This window comes from Teleopsis dalmanni, chromosome X, assembly GCF_002237135.1.
Source record: "Teleopsis dalmanni isolate 2A chromosome X, ASM223713v2, whole genome shotgun sequence".
In the NCBI taxonomy this organism is placed as follows: Eukaryota; Metazoa; Arthropoda; class Insecta; order Diptera; family Diopsidae; genus Teleopsis; species Teleopsis dalmanni.
The window spans coordinates 93,902,171-93,921,786 of record NC_051848.1 but is presented as its reverse complement, the minus strand read 5'-3'; the positions used below and the strand labels follow the sequence as shown (position 1 = coordinate 93,921,786).

At 31.1% G+C, this 19,616-nt stretch overlaps 1 protein-coding gene across 7 annotated transcripts in view; it reads left to right on the top strand.

The window, feature by feature from the left end:
* Positions 1-19,616, top strand: part of LOC119662350 (mucin-4) — a 107,144-nt gene that overhangs the window by 63,436 nt on the left and 24,092 nt on the right. The gene's annotated exons all lie outside the window — the stretch shown is intronic.

Below are 19,616 nucleotides of genomic sequence, written 5' to 3'. Positions count from 1 at the left end.
AAGCAATTCACTTCCCTCCATTATGCTTTAAGCAGTAACAATTGTTCCAACGTTCAAGTTAATTGAAATGATGTACACTATAAGTCTGAATTTAGGTAATACATTACACACAAATCTCAATAGCTAACGGTAAAAAGAAAAAGATTCGAGATATGCTATTGTGGGTTCTTTACAGTGTAGCAAAAAAATTTTTTTTTCAAAACCTGTTCCCCGGAATTTTCATTTTTTACATTTTATTTGGATTCAGTTTTAAATTTTACTGCAAAATAAAAATTTTTAGGATGATATTATTTTCTGAAATTTTTTAAATTTTTTTTTCTCTCGCAAAACACATCAAACACATACGTACTATATTTCCATTGAACAAATTTTCAAAGAATACACTAAAAATATAATATTTCCAGACGATAGTGAAGTGAAGTGGTATTCTACTATAGTTGGAAAAAACTCTGCAGAGGCCAGAAATGTTATGGGAAATAAGCTGTAAAGAATTGTAAATAAAATATTTTTTAATGGTTTCAACATTGATTTTATTAATAATCTTAATATTGAGAAATGGCACACAATATTTGGCAAACATTCGTTAGCCCAGTTAAATAATTCCTTCGATGTTTGGATTGGATTATGTATGCGTTGAAGTCTACCTCTTGAAGGCTAGCATTCCTCTTTAATGTTCCAGCTAAGCCGTTGGAAGGTGCTTTGCCGTAGGAACTTGGGAGAAAACATCATTTTGTCTTAAAACCAAAATCCCCTTTGCGAAGAGGCTAATACAATTTTTTTTATTTTTATATTGTGATCCCGATCCGGCGGACAAATAAGTAATTTTTTTCTATCCTTACTAATTCTTTTAATGATTTTGACAGCGTGTTTTTAGAATAAATGAACGGTAATTGAGTTATAATGTAAAAGGTTAAATATGCAGACACAAGTTTTTACATGTAGTTGTTTATTTTCATCATGGTAGTATATTGCAAACGGATAAATTGTTGCCTGGTCATTCTACTACTAAATGCCTAGTACAGAGTATTGAATCTGAAAAGCATAATATTTACAAAAATCACATCAAACATTGCATTCACTTTCTGCTAAGTTGTTTTTCGTGTTCTTCAGAATATCTGCATGTTTTTTAACAATAGAGAAGGCAACAGCAACTTGTCTAAACTCCCCTTTAAGGATTCTGTACATTCTTTAACTGGAGATGTCAAAACTTTAAGTGTGGTTCCAGCTTGACGGACCCTTTATTTATATATAACAGTTTCAATATTGTTATCATCAAAGATCTCCGGAAGTTGTTGGTTGATGTTTACAGTTCCAGGACTTTTGCCGCAAGTTCTTGAAAAACATTCTGTATGTAACAGTAAGTATGCGAACCATGTATGTGTAGATAATCTTTTTAGTCATGTAACGGATCTATAGTACATGCATTTAGTGATTTTATATATACATACTCCATTCATAATTTATTTTGCGTTTTCGTGTATATGTGCCACTTGTTCTTGCAAAAGCGCAATACTGTCGTCGTAGACATGCAAATTTAGAAGAACCACATTTGAGGTCTGGATGGTTTAGTTTAAAAATATTATGCAGCGCTTTCAATTTACGGTCGGTTTTGCATTTGAGTATCTTTTCCATCAATTTTTACGGATAAGCAATCTTTATTCCCAATTGATTGTTTTCAACACATTTGTAAAAGTTGAAAACCGCTCAAGTTACATGTTTTTCTAGCGATCATTGGCTTTTTAAATTTGAATCTTTTGAAATTTAAAACTGAATCTAAATAAAAAATAAAAAATGATAATTCCGGTAACGTGTTCTGAAAAAAATTTTTTTTTTAAATTTAACGGTTAATATTAGTACTTAAGTACAAATAATCTTAATAGTTTAAACAATTTCTTGAAAGTTCAATCAATTATCTTAAAAATGCAACAAATTTTAAGTTTTTATCATTTAAATAGCGTGATATATTCTCAAAACCCTATGGGTTCATATCTCCTACGGAAAAAATTTCACAATTTTTCCCGAGTTATGGGTCTTCTTATTTTATGAAAGGCGCTCATAAAAAAGTTTTCAGCCAAATCGGAGATTATGAGGTCATTTTTTGCCAAAATTCGTCCGATTTGTAAATGAATGTCCCATATACAATATATACAGTTAATAGATTTATTTGTGAACTAAAAAATAAAATAATAGGTAATCTAAAAAACATTTTAAAACTGCTGTTATTGGATACGTTTAGTTAAACTGAAATAGATTAAGGAAAAGTTATAGGCTATTTGAACTATTTATAGAACAACTGCAAGTTTATTAGATCTTTTATATAGTTACACGTACATTTTCATCCTTTAAAAAATAAACTAAAATAAAAACATTATAATACAGGGTTATTCATTTTATACGATGCATCTTACAGTAGTAAAACATTTCGAGTTAATTTTTGGCGACTTGTCAGCACTTAGTTGACAACTTCTTGTCTGTAATTTAAGTGGTGTTTTCCCTCAAGCCATCGAGACTTTGAAGATCGTTTACATAAAAGAGATGCTGCAAAAGATGCAGTGGTAACACATCTCATGACCAAAACATCAAATTACTTCTGTAGCAAACAGAACACTTCAACATGATCGTCTTGCCAGAACACTGCTCGTGGTATCGTCTTGCCAAAACTATGTGTCTGTCACATCCATATCTTCTATTTCCCGCAAAAAAACTGGTTATCATCTAGTTGTGCGATTAAAGTGATCCGAATTAATGGCTTATGTCACACCTTCGTCACTAAATATGATGTTGCGGCTGTCCTTTGCTTTTGCATATTTTAAATACAGTGTGAAAAAACAATATTAAGTTTCTTAAGATGATAATGTATAGAAGGCATCAGAGTTCCAAAAGAGAGATATGTTAATTAAGTGGTGTTCGGCAGTCTGTCTAACTAGTTTAAAGTTTTTAAAATAGACTCATAGAAATTCAAAACAAACTTTTTGTAAATAATTCTTGGACTAAGAAAATCCGGATAATTTCATTCCATAAATTTTACATAAAGTTAATAATCAGAACTGAATGACAACACGATTACATATTTTTATAGAAAAATTAAATATATCTGAAATCTAAATTATAAATTAGGATTAGTAGATTATGAATATAAAGAGTTTATTACATTTCTGTTGAATATCATTTAAATCATTTTAGAATTGGATATTACTGCATATAAAAATTACGATACGTGTTTTTATAGAAATAACATTGAATTTAATATTTTTTAAATTAACTCAAACGTGATCATAATTTATATTGTTTAGGCATTACACTTTAAAACATAATGGATTTATCTTAATCTTAACTGTAGCAAATCTTTAGCAAAATAATAATCTTTTATGAATATCAACGAATTCTTACTAAAATGTTTATACACGTATTATACTTTTAAAATGTCTGTGTATATAATATTATTATTAAAATATTATTATATGTTATTATAATATAATTATTATGTTATGTATATATGCATTATATTATGTATAAACTATATTACATGAATTATTTTTGGGGAACTATATATATTATATAACTGTACTGTATATATATATATATATACTAGCGGACCCGTCAGACTTCGTTCTGTCAAACAGATTTGGAATGTGGCATTTTTTTGTTCCTACCTATTTTATAGTCGGAATAAAAAAATCTCCTGAACCGAACAGTCACTCTGGTGTGTGGGGTTCAGCTCAGGTGACCAAAGTATCTTGGGATCCACTAAATACCCCGACTGGGATGTCTGCCAGAGGATTTCAAACTAAGAACTTAGGGATCAAACCTGATTGGAAAATAGTGTAAAGAGACAGTGGAAACCTAAAGGTGACAAATATATAAAAAGTGGGTGGCTCGCTTGGATATTTGAGATAATGATCTGCAAAGGAAGTCATGGGGACTTAATAAAGATACCTACAATAATCAACAACTTATTACAACACACAAACTCATCTATTCTGGTTACGTTCTTGTCTTCTTATGTGTAAAAATAAATCGCAAAATGTGTTGGTAAGCGCATAACTCAACAACGCCTGGACCAATTTGGAATTAGCAATAATTCGATTTTTTCGATCGCACTTTGCCATGTGTGCAACACAATCCATTGGCTTCGTTTTTGTATTTCAATGCCTTACAATGTGAGCAAACCGTGTTCATTGATCCAATAGCAACACATTGATAGTTACTATATTCAATTGACACATCATTACTGAAATCAGCTCTATTCAAACTTGCGCGATTATAAGTTGAATGTCGCGCTCGCGCTTCACGCGTTTGTGATATCCGAATTCTTTCAAGTTAATTTCGGTCGTCACGTTCTTGTGCAGTATAGTTAGATCGGGAATTAGTTTGGTTTGTAGCCTTTCGGGTTCCTCTACCTTAATAACATCATCTTACAGGAGGCATATCGAATATAAATTGTGCCACATGCAAAAAACACGATATGCCATAAAAAGAAAACTCAGTAAAATATTAGTATGTATTTAAATTATTTACAGCTCATATATTAATGACAGTATTTAATTATTATATATGAAATTTGAAATATTTGAAATACTGATGATGTTGCTTAGACAACAGTGAGTGTTTGTAATGTAATTTGAACTTTATTGAATAGCAATAATTCGATTTTTTCTCGCCGTAAAAACCATCCTTGAACTTCAACGAACATTTAAAAAAAAGAATTGACCACATTGGTCCAGGCGTTGTTGAGTTATGCGCTTACCAACACATTTTTCGATTCATTTTTATATATAAGATATATATATATATATATATATATATATACATATATATGACAAAACTCTCGCTCTTAAATCCGAAAAATACATCTACGGTAAATAGTTAGATATAAAGAACTGCTTTTCGTTATAGGTAAAGCGACCTGTCCTCAATCATTTCAACAGTTCTATGACGGAACTGCCAATAAAATGGAAATCTGATAAAAAAGCATGGGTGACTCGAGAAATGGTGAATGAACGGCTGCAGCAGTTCAATAAGGAAATAAGAGTTCAGATCGAAAAATTATTTTTAATTTAATTAATATAAATTTTGATTTTGAAGCAAGCCAATCCGTTAACTAAGGAGTAATCCAAAATTTTAAAATTTTTCTACGAGCTTACTTTTAAGACTCCTGCTACGTGAAATTGGCACTACAAAATCAGTCTCATAGCTGTCAAAAATCTACTAATGTACTTGAAGCTGTTTATTTTGTCAAAGCATCTTGGGAAAAACAAGACGCAACACCAATCCAAAATTCGTAAACCAGGATTTACAAAAATTGATGGAAGTCTTCCCGATTATGATTCCGAAAATGACATTCCGCTGGTAATCTGTGCTAACTTTCTGGAAGGATTCGATTTAACTAATGATGTCGGCGGTTTTCTCCAAATAGGCAGAAATGTCTTCACAGACGACAACAATGTAGAAATTTAATTTAAAGAACAAATCGATATTATGGATATAAGTGATTCAAAAGAAGAATCTAATGAAGAAATAATTGAGCCCTTAATATCGTACGATTAGGCGTTAAAAAATGTAAAAAATATTTAAAGTTAACTTATGGCAAGGGATTCACTATGTTTGGTTACACTTTATGTTACCATAACTAGAATTATAAAGATCTCCTTTCTGTGCTAACTGTGTAAATGATAATATCTGAGTAATGTGTATACATGTATACCTCAATTTGAAATTCAAGTAATGGGTTGCTGTAATGGGTTGAGTTAGAGAAAGTAAAAATATTGTCGTATGTTTTTAAAAGCTTAAATATTATTAAATACAAAAGTACAAACAAAATTACCATACATAGAAACGTTGTAAATACGAGTATATTTTTTAATATTCTTGGTGTATTATTTTTACTTCTGTTTTAATATTAAGAATGTTAACTCAGCTTTGTGAAACGCTCTAAGCTTGGTTTGTTCGTAGTTTTTGGAGCGTCAGTCTAATGTGCTTACAGTTTGTAGTTGACTGGGTTATTTCAGTGAGATGATGGTCAATTTGGTCAAGATGTGTATATGGGCATCTTTCGACATGAGCATTATTAATTGCGAACTAATTTGGAAAATGATGTGATTTCTTGAAATAAAAATGCATTTCGTGCACATTTTAGAGTAATTAATCGTAGCACCTTCAACTGACGTCTAGTGTGTATGCCAGCTATCTTCGGCTAGAATTGCAGAATGATAGTCAATAAAGCTATCGTTTGCTGTAAATTAAATTTCAAGTAATTGAGGATGTCATTAGCATGTAATATTTCGCTGTTGACTCAACAATTTTATTCAATCATTTTCACAATCAATCATTTTTTACAATCATTTTTCCACAAATTCACAATTTTCTTAGCAATTGCTTACACGCATATGGAACTGCGCAACTGGGCCTGAACGTTGATCGTGGAATGGCAAAAAAATACGAAAAATTATACAAATTTTATAATTATAGATTATAGATTATAGATTATAGATTTTTGCAATATTTTTACAGGTGTGCTTTCATTCGCTTATGTGAATGCTAACTAACTCTCATTGAACCAATTAGTTTTTGAATATTTTTTTATAAATTTACAATACCTGACGTTTTTTTATTACTTATCTTCAAGGTAATCGTATTATATTTTGGCGAAGTACTCAGAGTACTTTGAATACGTCATGATATCATATATTAAGTTAAGTTATTCTAACTTGGCGTCTACACTGGCTTGGTTTTAGCAAGAATTTCCTGTTCGAATGCAAATGCGCAAGTTTTTCGAATTGTGTCTATGAACCTGGACCTGTATAAATCCTGCTGAAATCTCGCCAGTGTAGACGCAGGGAAGCATAAAAAGAAACTTAATATATTCATTTTAATAAAAATTGATTTAATCGATTTATATGTTATCTAGACTTTGTTTCTACAATTTCTACCTAAGCTTAAAATAATTATTTTGGTAAAAGTTAATTCAACTCAACAATTATTTCAACACATTCAGAACTTAAGTGGCAAATTTAGAGTAAGGCTTCGCTTTCAGGGATAATTTCTTGTTTTTAAAATTAATTAAAAAAAAACTTTTTATTGATATCAAAACAATTAGAATTGAACGATCGAAAGTCAATATCTGAACCAATCTCTGACCTGCGAGTCCTGGTCACGTCAAATTTGAAACTGTTATTGATTTCAATGTAAATTAAAAAATTGAAAATGAGAAAAAGAGGGAAATTTTCACGGTGACGAGACTTTGTCATGTTGGTTAAATCAAGTCTTGCTCAGTAGTAAATCGCCTGGATATCAAAACAAAATGTTTTTTTTTTAAATTAATCACAAAAAACCAAAATTGTAGTAAATGTAGAAGATTAACAATTGTGACATGACTCTCGGTATTACATGTCATGACCACAAAAACCATAAAATTACCATGACTATTAGTCATATGACTGTCTATATGTGATGTCATGGCCCTTACTCTTCTAAAAGCAAACAGCTGATTGTGGCTTGGTTCAATTTATTTTTATTTTTTCTTCTTCTTAGATTGCCTACTCACTTTGAGTGTCAGCGGTCGCATTTATTGACAATAAGTTTTTATTTTTTTTTGTTCATAATCTCAATTTAAATTTTTATCACTACAAATTTTTCTTTAATAATACTTATAATTAATCATAACAGGTAACATTTAACTTTTAGCATTTAACCACATCTTTTTAAATTAAACTAACCTACAATCTATAAAGGATTCAAAAAGCGTTTCATGATATATTGTTTACTATCGCTGTGTAAAGTTCTCTCGACCGCGCAGAGTGTATCAGTTCGCCAATAGTTCGAAGTCCTGTCCAGGTGCGGGTATTCCTTAACCATGAGAGTTGTTTCCGCCCAACGCCTCTGCGACCTTCTATACTGCCTTCAAGTATAAATTACAGTGCTTCATATTTGGGTGCACGTATTATATGTCCCAAGTATGCTACATTTCTCTTTTTCATGGTTTTAAGCAGTTCTCTTTCATGCTGTATTCTTCTGAGCACTTCTTCATTGGTAACTCTATCAGTCCAAGGTATTTTCAACGGACGGCGATAACACCACATTTCGAAAGACTAATTTATTCATTGCGGTTGTTTTAAGAGTCCACGTTTCTACTCCATAGAGTAAGACTGACCATATGTAACATTTTATATAACTCATTCTAAGCAGTAGATTAAATTCTGGATTACTTAATATTTTTTTTGTACCGCATGAAACAATTTCTGGCCAAAGCTCATTCAAAGAACATATCAGATACTTAAATTTCAAAACACGCTTAATATTCTGATTTTTCAATCATGAACATGAATTTATATATTTAATTATTATAGTTTATTATTATAAATCCATTATCACCTAAATTCTTAGAAATAGTAACATTTTTGAGCATCCGTATCTAAATTATCACAATAAAATATATTCATATATATTCATATATATGAACCTTTTTTTACAAACAATAACAAAATGTAATACAGTCCATTAAAATCATATTATTTTAACCTTGATGTAAAAATTAGTCTTAAGATAATTTTGCACAAAAACACAACATTGTTTTAAATAAAATCAGTAACTAAAAAATACTCAATCAGTGTACTTCAATAATATAATAGTACACTGATCGTCAACTACAGTTCTTACAGTGGGGTCAGAGCTTTGCTGTCTACTGACTACCATAAACGTCGTTCTTTTTATGTTTATATTTAAGCCATAAATTTTGCTTATTTCATTTAAAGCCGTTATGAGCTCCTGTAAGTAATGAATATTGTCCGCTATTATTGTGGTATCGTCAGCGTATCCTATATTATTAATATAATGGCCGTTTATTTTGATACCTTTGTCGTTATAGTTTTGAAAACCCTCGTCAAATATTCTTTAGAAGCGGTGATAGTATACATCCCTGTCTCTCACCTCTTTTTATTGCTATTTGGTCTGTTCTTACGTCACTAAATCGAACGCTTGCCGTCTGATTCAAATACAAATTTGAAATACACTAAATATCTTTCGCATCAATGTGAATACTTCTGAGTATTTCAATTAGTTTTTGATGTTTTACTTCATCAAATCCTTTCGTGATCTATGAAACACATGTAAAAATCTTCTTGCACATCTTTGCAGTTTTGATCCAGGATTTATAGGCAGAATATAGCTTTTCAAGTGCCCATAGGCTCTCTAAATCCAAATTGTGTGCGACCCATTACTGGTTTACATTTTTTGTATATTCTTGCGTGTAGTATTTTAAGAAATAAGACTATGGTTCATTAGGCTTATTAAGCGGAACTCATCCCATTTTCTGGCATTTTTTCTTTTGGGTATCGCTATAAACGTCGATTGTAGCCAGTCATCTGGGTATATACAAGTGTTGTATATATTATTGAGTATCTTTTCAAAATATTCAATACTTTCGTCTCCAAACAATTTTATTATTTCCGCAGGGAGATTATCGGGTCCAGCAGCCTTAATATTTTTTAAAAATTTTATTGTCTTTAAGATTTCTGATTTGCTTATCTTTCGTCCAGACATACTTGTTAAATTTCTTGTATTATGTATTGGTTCTCCTGTGTTATCGCAAAACAGCTGTTCAATATACTACTTCCACATAAGTGAAGGTTTAGGCGCTGAGCTTATTATTCTGTTCTGCTTGTCCATCATGTATGAAGCATGATATTTGCGGTACACGCTACTTGCTTCTTTGAAATCGTCATGAGTTCTTTGGAGTTTTTCTATCTCACAACATTCGTTATGTATGTTGATCCTTTTTTTCGAGTCAGCGCAACTGGGCACTTTTACTCTTTGATAGCTGGGGGTACTACAGGGTCCCACCCATCTCACAATAAATATATTTGTATTGTTTATTTGTGGAAAATAATAATATTTTATAAATTTGTTTTTCAAATTTAAATTATTAGACAAAGAAACCAATTTATACATTAATACAAATATCATCTAGATCTTAAACTTACATAAATACATACATAAATACATACATGCCTTACATAAATATGTATTTAACACATACCGGCAGGTATATCTTGTAAGAACAAAAAACAATCTTGGGACGAGAATCGGTGGTCACAAACGCAACAAAAAGAGCAGATCAACTCCCAATGACCAAAAGACAGCATTAGCAACCCATTGCTCTATGATGAACCGTAATCCAAATTTTGAAGAAGTACAGATCATCAACAAAAAGCCAAATTATAGACATAGACTAATGCTGGAAATGTTACACACTATTGGTGTTCCGGACAACCAGAGACTAAACTACAAAGAAGACACAAAGGATCTTGCACAAATGCACAGGTCTCGGATTAACCATAGATAAATTTAATATATAATTAATAAATTTAAAATTATAATTTATCTTCCATTGTTTGCTCATTTGAAATTTCTTCTTTTTTTTGATTTTAATTTCAAATTTTATTGTTTTTTGAATTTATGTTTTTGCTTTTGACTAAAAACATTCAAATGTTAAAAATGACAAACATTGTTGTCTCCTTCAATGTTTGGCATTTTTAACAATGTTTTTCAATGTTTGGTTTTTTTTTTGGATATATGTTTATATGATTATTTACATCTATTTAAATATGTAATTTCTTTCTTTGTATATTATTATTATACAGTCACAATCGGCACAAATTGCTTATGTGCTTAGTGGAAAATAGTTCACTATTGTTGCATCATTTCGTTAAATTATTATCGTTCTCAATGGTTGTCGAGTTTGAAATAACTGTTAAGACTTCAAAAATATCGCATTCACTTCTATCTGAAGACTCAACATCACTCCTGGGTTCATATGTAGATTCTTTATCAAGCACATCTTCATACCATCCTTCAGTATGTTCTATACAAATGCTATTGTTCGGATCTATTTCTGCTAAAAGAACAGAAATAACATAGATAAATCCATACAAAAAAAATTAGAATCAAAAAAATCAGAAATTTGAAATTTTTATATCTAATTTTGGAGCGTTTAATGCTTTACAAACTTCAATTCTAATTTCTGGAGGATTCGAATTTCAGAGAGTTCTATTTTGTGAACTTCAACTGTATATGTTACTGAAGATGATCCGAAATATTTGTGATATAAATAATTTTGTATAAAAATTAAAATATAACTAAATATTTAACAAAGTTTAAAAACTGTAATTTTTTATTTTATTTAAAAAAACATTTCTATAAATTTATATGTTAAATAAACAACCTAAGCCCAGTAACAAATATAGAAACTAATTGAATATTGGTCGTAATAACAATTTATTATTAATTATTTATAATGTCTTATAGATATTATATCCCCATATTATGTAGTTGTTAAAATAATAAAACTTTTGAAGTAAAGTCTAAAAAAACATATTTGTAAATATTTTGTATTGTGCCACTCTATTTATTTTTTTAAGTGTTTTTTTATTTACAACAAATTCTGTATTTATTTACTTTTTAATTGTATTTTAACACTTTATTACGTTAACAACTTTTAAATTGTTTTTGAGATTTCACTTGCCTTAAGGCCACATCGGCAACTCTACTGCGTGACTACTCTACTTTGAGATACATTTTTTTTAAAAACTTTTTTCGTTGCTATACGCGTTTTGTATTGCATGAGCAATCACATTAATTTGCTATAGTCTGTTATTTTATATGTTAATGAAACGATCACAGCCATAAATTTTAGTAGTTATTATAACTTGAATAGGTCTCACTATTTGAGCAGAATTAATAATAGTGCAATTTTTGAAGGGAAACATTGTACTACAAATTCTTGCTGCGATAAATGCACCACACCATTAAAAATATAGATACAAAATAGTTCCTTTTTTATAATATAATATAACTGAATTCTTATATTTAACAAAACAAATGTACAGCTTAAGAAACGTATAGTAATCATGTGAACTAATTCTACTGAACTTATTTTTTTTTATAAAACTAATTTTCTACATATTGAATTGAATAAAAAAACATTTTGCTATGTTACATTAGGAAGGATCTGTCAGTACTTAATTAAATAGATATCATTAGAACTGTTTAGAGTTTTTTTCAAGTGGACTTGAGGCTTTTTCAATTTATTTCAACAATGTAAAAATACTATAAGTACCAGAATAAAATAAAAATAACTTAAAATAAAATAACTTTGACTTTGCCGCTCATTCAATTTTCAAACGCTTGACATGTAAGTTAAGTTCTATAGTAAACATTTTCAGTTAAACACATTTTACTCGTATTGTACCAAGACGATTATTGAAGAGATAGATGAAGTATAATAAGGTATTTGCATCACAATGAAATAGATCTCTAACTCAGTTTTATGATTCGACAAATAAACATCATTACATCACTACTTTCTATTATAGTTAGAGGTGAAATAAAGCTTCCTCAATAGAGAGATACTCACTTGTCTTTCGACTAGCTACTACTAGTATTTTGATATCTTACTTAGCCTAATTAAACAATAGCCTTATTAATCAATATGTCGTCTGACTAACTAAGAAAAACAAAATTTTCTGACAAAAATCGATTGATGAGTAAGCAATATAATCTCCTTCAAGGGCAATACAATCATTCCAATGCTTCCGTAATTTCTCGATACCGTGCTTGTAAAAGGATTTGTATTTTACTTCAAAAATGGCTTCAGTTTCAGCAATTATATTACTTCTTACTTTGAGATGAATTTCTTACCAGTTTTCATTTTTTTGAGATCAGCGAATAGCCAGTAGTCGCTGGGGGCCAGATCTGGTCTATACGGTGGATGAGGAACCAATTCGAAGTGTAATTCGTGCAATTTTGCCATCGCTTTTAATTCACTTGTGACATGGTGCATTGTCTTGATATAAAAAAATTTTTTTTCTTTGCCATATGCGATCGCTTTTTCACAATTTCTACTTTCAAACGATCCAGTAATGCCATGTAGTAGTTACTATTGATGGTTTTTTCCTTTTCGAGATAGTCAATGAAGATTATACCATGTGCATCCCAAAATACTGAAGCCATAACCTTCTCAGCTAACTGTGACTGTTGTGTATTTGGACGCTTCGGACGTGGTTTACCGGCTGCAGTCCACTCAGTTGATGACTGTTATGATTCCGGAGTGTAGTGATGGATCCATGTTTCATCCATTGTCAGATATTGACGCAAAAAATCTGATTTATTACGTGTAAACATGGCCATACACTGTTCTGAATCATCAACACGTTGTTGTTTTTGATCGACTGTGAGTAAACGAGGCACCCACATTGAAAAGAGCTTTCTTATGGTCAAATGTTCATGCCTAATTGTAAACACACTGCCTTTTGATACCTTTACGGTTTCAGGTATCTCACGCTATTTCAATTTAGGATCAGATATAACCATTTCCTGGACTTTTTTGATGTTTTCTGGAGTAACTACCTGAACGTTCATCATCATCGGTGTCTGTACGACCACATTTAAATTCAGGAAACCAACAAGAAATGGATTCTTTCGATAGATTAGAGTCCGGATAACACTTTTGAAGCCATTGCTGAGCTTGTACAGTATTTTTTTCATCAAGAAGCAATGATAAATTAACACACGAAATTGTTTTGAATCCAATGTTTTGAAAATAACAAAAGTAGCTTCGCTTAAATGGCTGTCACTTTTTTTCTGACTAATCAAAATGTCATGAAGTTTTACACATAGCCCTTGGAAGGTCGGTACTTCATAAACGTCATATGGATTTGACAATGGCAGCGCCATCTGTGTGTAAGTCGTACGAGTTACTGAGCTATGTAATATGAGTCATGCTCACGTTCGAGTAGCAATGAATTTGAAATTTATTTTTATTTCCTTAAAAGTTGTGGTTGGAGTCTGATAAGATCTATATTGAAAGAAATATGAAAGGAATCACAACATAAAATTACGTGGATTCGGATATGGATTAAGTAGAAGGAAAGTAAGAATAAGAGGGGTTGTTTGGGGTAAGTATTGTATGAGGGGTGGGGAGACTTAGTTAAAACTAGCCTGGATCAAGATGGAGTTATCTTGCCACATTGTACTTAAATTGGTGTATGCATCGGGACAAGATAGCAGATGGACATCATGGGAAGTAGAGCTGCAGTTGGGAACTGAAGTATTTATGCGTAACAAGTATTTGTTTAGCACATGGATATACCCCAATTTCAATGGAGGTAACACAATTATTGCTACACAAGGAAGAAATCGTTTTTTTCTGGAGATATCAGGCGAAGGCCTGTTGAGAACTTTGTTGCTCAACCATGATCCCGAAGGGGATGCTACATCTCTTTAGGGGAATGTTAGCTAGTTTAACGATGTTTTAAATTTCAGAGAGTACATAAAACTCTTAGAAAATGTTCTTATAGTCGCATTTAAAGTATGATACATTAATCTTAAAACTAAGGATATTCAGAAACGTTCAGATTGTTATTAACAATCAAGTATTTCGGAGAACAAATTAAATATTCTTAAACTCGGATCTCGGATAGACTGGCTTAATAGTCCAGGCAACATGAAACCAACAATTGCTCATCCCAGCAAATAGTCATCAAACGAGTGCACCTTGGTCTACGTCAACAATTTTATTTTTCAATATGTGAAAATAATGCTAAAATTTTCACTTCATACTATAATTTCTTAAATATTAATTACATTTAAAATTTATCTTTAAATGTTCGAAACACATTAAAAAGGAACATTTTATATCGTCATATGTATAACTAAGAATACTAAAGTTAATTGAAGGGGTGACTAAAATGTCACTTCCTCATGCTAAATAAACTAGTGCTAATTCGATATATTAAAAATCATCGGAAAATCTTTTCACTTCATATATCTTAATAAAGTGCTTAATTGGTATGGGAATTCATTTATCAGAATAACGTAAGATAAGTGGTACATACGATCACGGGTAATCAGTCGGAATATGCTGTCACCGTTCTGCACTGTTACTATGCGACTCGGTTACTTTGCTTATTAGAGGAGACCGTGACTATTACTATTACTATCTTCATGCTATTGTCATAAACTTTATTTTTATTTCGTCACATTCTTAATATAAACAAATACTCAGAATCGAATCGCAATTGAAACTTTAAGATCTTCGCTATTTGCATGTATGCAATACCCTTTTCAGAAAATGCAGAACTTGGCGATGCTATAAGTTCGGTATGTGGACCTTTTGCTTTAATATAACTAATTATCCTTTTAAATAAAATACACATCAATGGTATATTATGAGCAAATGCTTAACAGCACTATCGATATAAAGACATAATCGAAACGAGATCGTGATAGAAATAATGTACATTACCCTTAAACCTATACTTATTAAAATATAAAAATTTAAATAAAATAACATAGCATAGCGAAGGATTATATTTATGTGCTTTGCTCTTTTAAGATTTGCTAAGGACCATCATTGTAACATTCAAAGTGAAATACACGTACCCTTGCATCTGTCATACCTGATGCATTAATAATGCATAATGATGCATTGCATGACAATGCAATTTACATTTAGTATTGCCTGCATACATTCGCTGCAGCCGTAACAATCTAAACTTGCGTCTCACAAGTACCTGCATTTTGCAATTTAAAGCACAACTTAACAAAAGCAGAGCTGGTAACTGCCAAGTGTAGCCAAAATCATACAAGTTGCACAAGTGAAGAGTGGAACAGAGAAGCATTTGGACATATGTAACTCTTCTCACTGCTGATAAAGATAGACACATTGTCAGACTGATAGACAGAAGAACATGTTGATAGGCATTTCTACCATTTTAGTCAAGCTTCTCGAACGTGTTTTCGTTTTAGCCACATTATTGCTAACAATTCTGTTTTATACATTTTGCTTAATAAAATTTAAGAAGTCTTCGTCACGACTTATTTACCACTGTCCGTTTTTATAAACTGCAACTGGAAGGCATCTCAAGTTTATAGAAATGTGCATAACTATTGAACCTTAAACTTGACTTTGATGAACTTCGAGAGATACATTTGCATTTTCTGCACTACTGCAGTGTGCATAATTTTCCATTTTATTCTATAACAGCTTTTGGTTATAACATTTTTGTTCAAATTTTCTTAGCCATCTTTTTTTGTAGACCTTATTTCACTCTATTGCTGACAATATCTGCTTCGTTGTTATCAACGGTTCGTGCAGAAGCCACGTTCCAGATCACAACACCGATTAAGATAGTTTGGCAAGGATTTTTAACGAAACTTACCACGCTTCAGGTACGTTAAGATACATACGAGTATCTTTATGCATTATCTGTACGGAATCCTGCTCATGGGCTGTGAGCTATGAGCTGAAGCATCGCGCTAAAGTATTTAAAATCTAAATGAAATATTATACAGCAAAGCAATATGATTTAAATTAGTTTAAATACATTTTTACACATAATAATAAAATATGTATTCAATAAATCATCGATGTGTGTTCACTAAATTTTAACTGAGTTAAGTACAATTTTCAAGAACATACTGTTTTTGCATCTTAACTATGTACTACTCAAAATGCGAGCATCCGTACTTAATTAACTAAATAGTCTAATTTATCACTACTGTAGTCTTTAGAATTCATACTCAAAAAAGGAATTTTCTGCCCAAAACACACTGAAGCTCAAAGAATAACCCGTTGTGATACCACTTCATCTGAGACGCAAAAGCTGTCGACTGTATTCGGGGTCCAAACGGACCAACTCTAGCAAAGAGACATTCGAAATCCCTCTAAACAACCAGTCAGTGTGAATGTCCCTGACTTTCCAATCAGTGTGGCTTTCTCAGATCATGTACACACTGCAAAAGTAAGTGGACTTTAAAATAGACTTATGAGATATTTAATTACTTCAAACTATTATCCAAGAAATTGTTAAATCAAAAAAGATCTTCAGCTAATTACAGTATTGTCTTAATAAAAATGTCTTAATAAATACTCGCATCAATTCCATTTTATAGCGAGTACTCAATTAACAAATCACTGTAAATAACACAAATAAAACTCTTTTCACAAACAGTCTAAGGTAGGTTATGTTTACAAATGTCAAACTCTATTATGGAAACATCAAATAACACCTGACAACAATCAAGGTTGCCAAGGCTCAAAATATAAATAGTGACCCTAGTATTATTTGTAAGAAAGAGTTTCTGCACTGAGTTAGTAAATATGTTAAAGGTGTGCTTATTCATTTGATAAACCAAATAGTTTAACAAAGATAGCTGAATGTGTAACTTGTCGCCCACTGATAACAGCTCCACTGACCCCCCACTTTAGGAGCCTCAAATTAGACAAAAAGTGTATTCGAATGGAAAAATTGATATGTATTAACACGCTGTCTCTCAATGTAACCGTAACTTAATGTAACACTACCATATATGACAATCTTCTGATTTATAATTTTTATAGTGTTTTAAGCTTTACTAAGAAAATTATAAAGCAAAAATTTTTTCTAACCGATTGCTTGTTGACCTTTTGCACTCTGGCTTAGGAGTTGAGAAAAACAATTTGAAGTACTTTTTTTGGATGAGACAATAATTCAAAAATAATTTCAAAAATCGCCTGTGGTGTGAGATGTTGTGATTTCGTAAGGCGTTAGTTCAGTGTGCATACAATTTTTAGGTAATTAGATAATGTCAACAGTTGATGGTCGAGCTGTGGTTAATTTATGTTAGGGTTATATTAAGCTCATACAGTTTCGATTGCTACTGAATTGGTTACACAGAAAGCGGGCTGCACTATATCTCGCCAATTACATGCATTTTATAATTTTTTTTAAAAAAACTTAAGCACAGCTAAAGAAAAAGCTTACATAATTTGAACTGTTTATGTTGTGGCTGACAACATACCAGCCCTTACTAGCTACCTTACGCCCAACGACTCCCACGTTCATGTGCATTTGCTTGCAATTAAATGAGACAAGTGCAGTCAGTATACGAGAGTATGCATTAGCCATTGCATCATTACCACATATGAGTATTATTAACAAAATATACGATTATCCTGCGTTCTGATATTAAAATGCAGCGACTGATAACAGCTGTGTGACCGGCTCAGTGTCTAGCTACACACATTTGAGCAGCGTTTGAATAGCTTTTGAATAGCTTTTGAATAGCTTTTGAACTGTGCTCTCCCAGATACTCATCGGCATAATTCGAATTGTGCATGACAAACATAAACATATTTTGTATTTTATTTGAAATTTGTTTATTAAGTTGTTCATTTGAGCAACGCCCTATTGACAAAATGTTTCCAGTAACATTTTCAAACACAATTTTTTCGTTTTAATACCACACTCAAGGTTAAGCAGGGCTTAAGCCAAAAATAGTGCAGCATCATGTAACAGCTTTTATTTTAAGCTCTGATGGCGGTGTTACTAAGGGTATGATTTCTGATTTTTTAAGCGAAAATAAAAGTGTTTGAAGTATAAAGATAATTTTAATTAAAATAAATTATAAAAACAATTGTCTCCAATTTTAAGCTAATTTTTATATTAGTAGAGGACAATAAGTTACTGCTCTGATTCATCCATGTTATAATCTATTTCAATTACTTACTCAAAGCCGTATTGGTCCAGTATTGAATTAGTGGTTGTAATGTCATTATTTTACTAATAATAAATAATATCTTGGTAAATAATAAGAATTTGGCATGTACAATATATTTTATACTTTAATGTAAGCCAAAGATATAAGTGATAGCTCGGAATATTATCTAATTTTTTTTGTTCTCTGTTAGCATAACAGTATTGGTTGAACCAGCGTTTCCTTAACCAATTTTTGCCATCTGACCTGATCCGATGCCAAGTTTTTCCCATCGTTCACCCGTAATGTTATGAAAATCTTCTTCAATATCATCTTGTCACGTCTTTCTTGATGTGCCTTTTCTTCGGGCTACAATCAGGTTTTTACAAGTGCTTCTTTCGCTGATCGTTTTCGGTTCATACGCCAAACATGTCCTATCCATGTTAGTCGTTGTGATTTTATTTATAACATTGTATTCTATTTGCCGATTGAGTTCTCTAGTTTGTGGTTGTAGTCATCATCTAGGCGTTTTGGGCCAAAAATCTTTCTCAGTTCTTTCCGTTCATGGAATAGTAGTTGGCATGTTTCGTTTTCTTTCAATATCCATATTTCGCAGCCGTTCGCCAGCACTGGTCTAATTAAGCATTTACTATACACATTTACTATATTTTATATAGACACGAAAAATTTTATATGTAAGTATTATGTCTTCTTTAGAATTCAGTACAACTCTAAGATATTTGAATAACAGGAGTAGGCAATATTAAAAAATAAATTTAAAATAAATTGTTATTACGACCAATATTCAATTAGTTTTTGTATTTGTTACTGGGCTTAGGTTGTTTATTTAACATATAAATTTATAGAAATGTTTTTTTAAATAAAATAAAAAATTACAGTTTTTAAACTTTGTTAAATATTTAGTTATATTTTAATTTTTATACAAAATTATTTATATCACAAATATTTCGGATCATCTTCAGTAACATATACAGTTGAAGTTCACAAATTAGAACTCTCTGAAATTCGAATCTTCCAGAAATTAGAATTGAAGTTTGTAAAGCATTAAACGCTCCAAAATTAGATATAAAAATTTCAAATTTCTG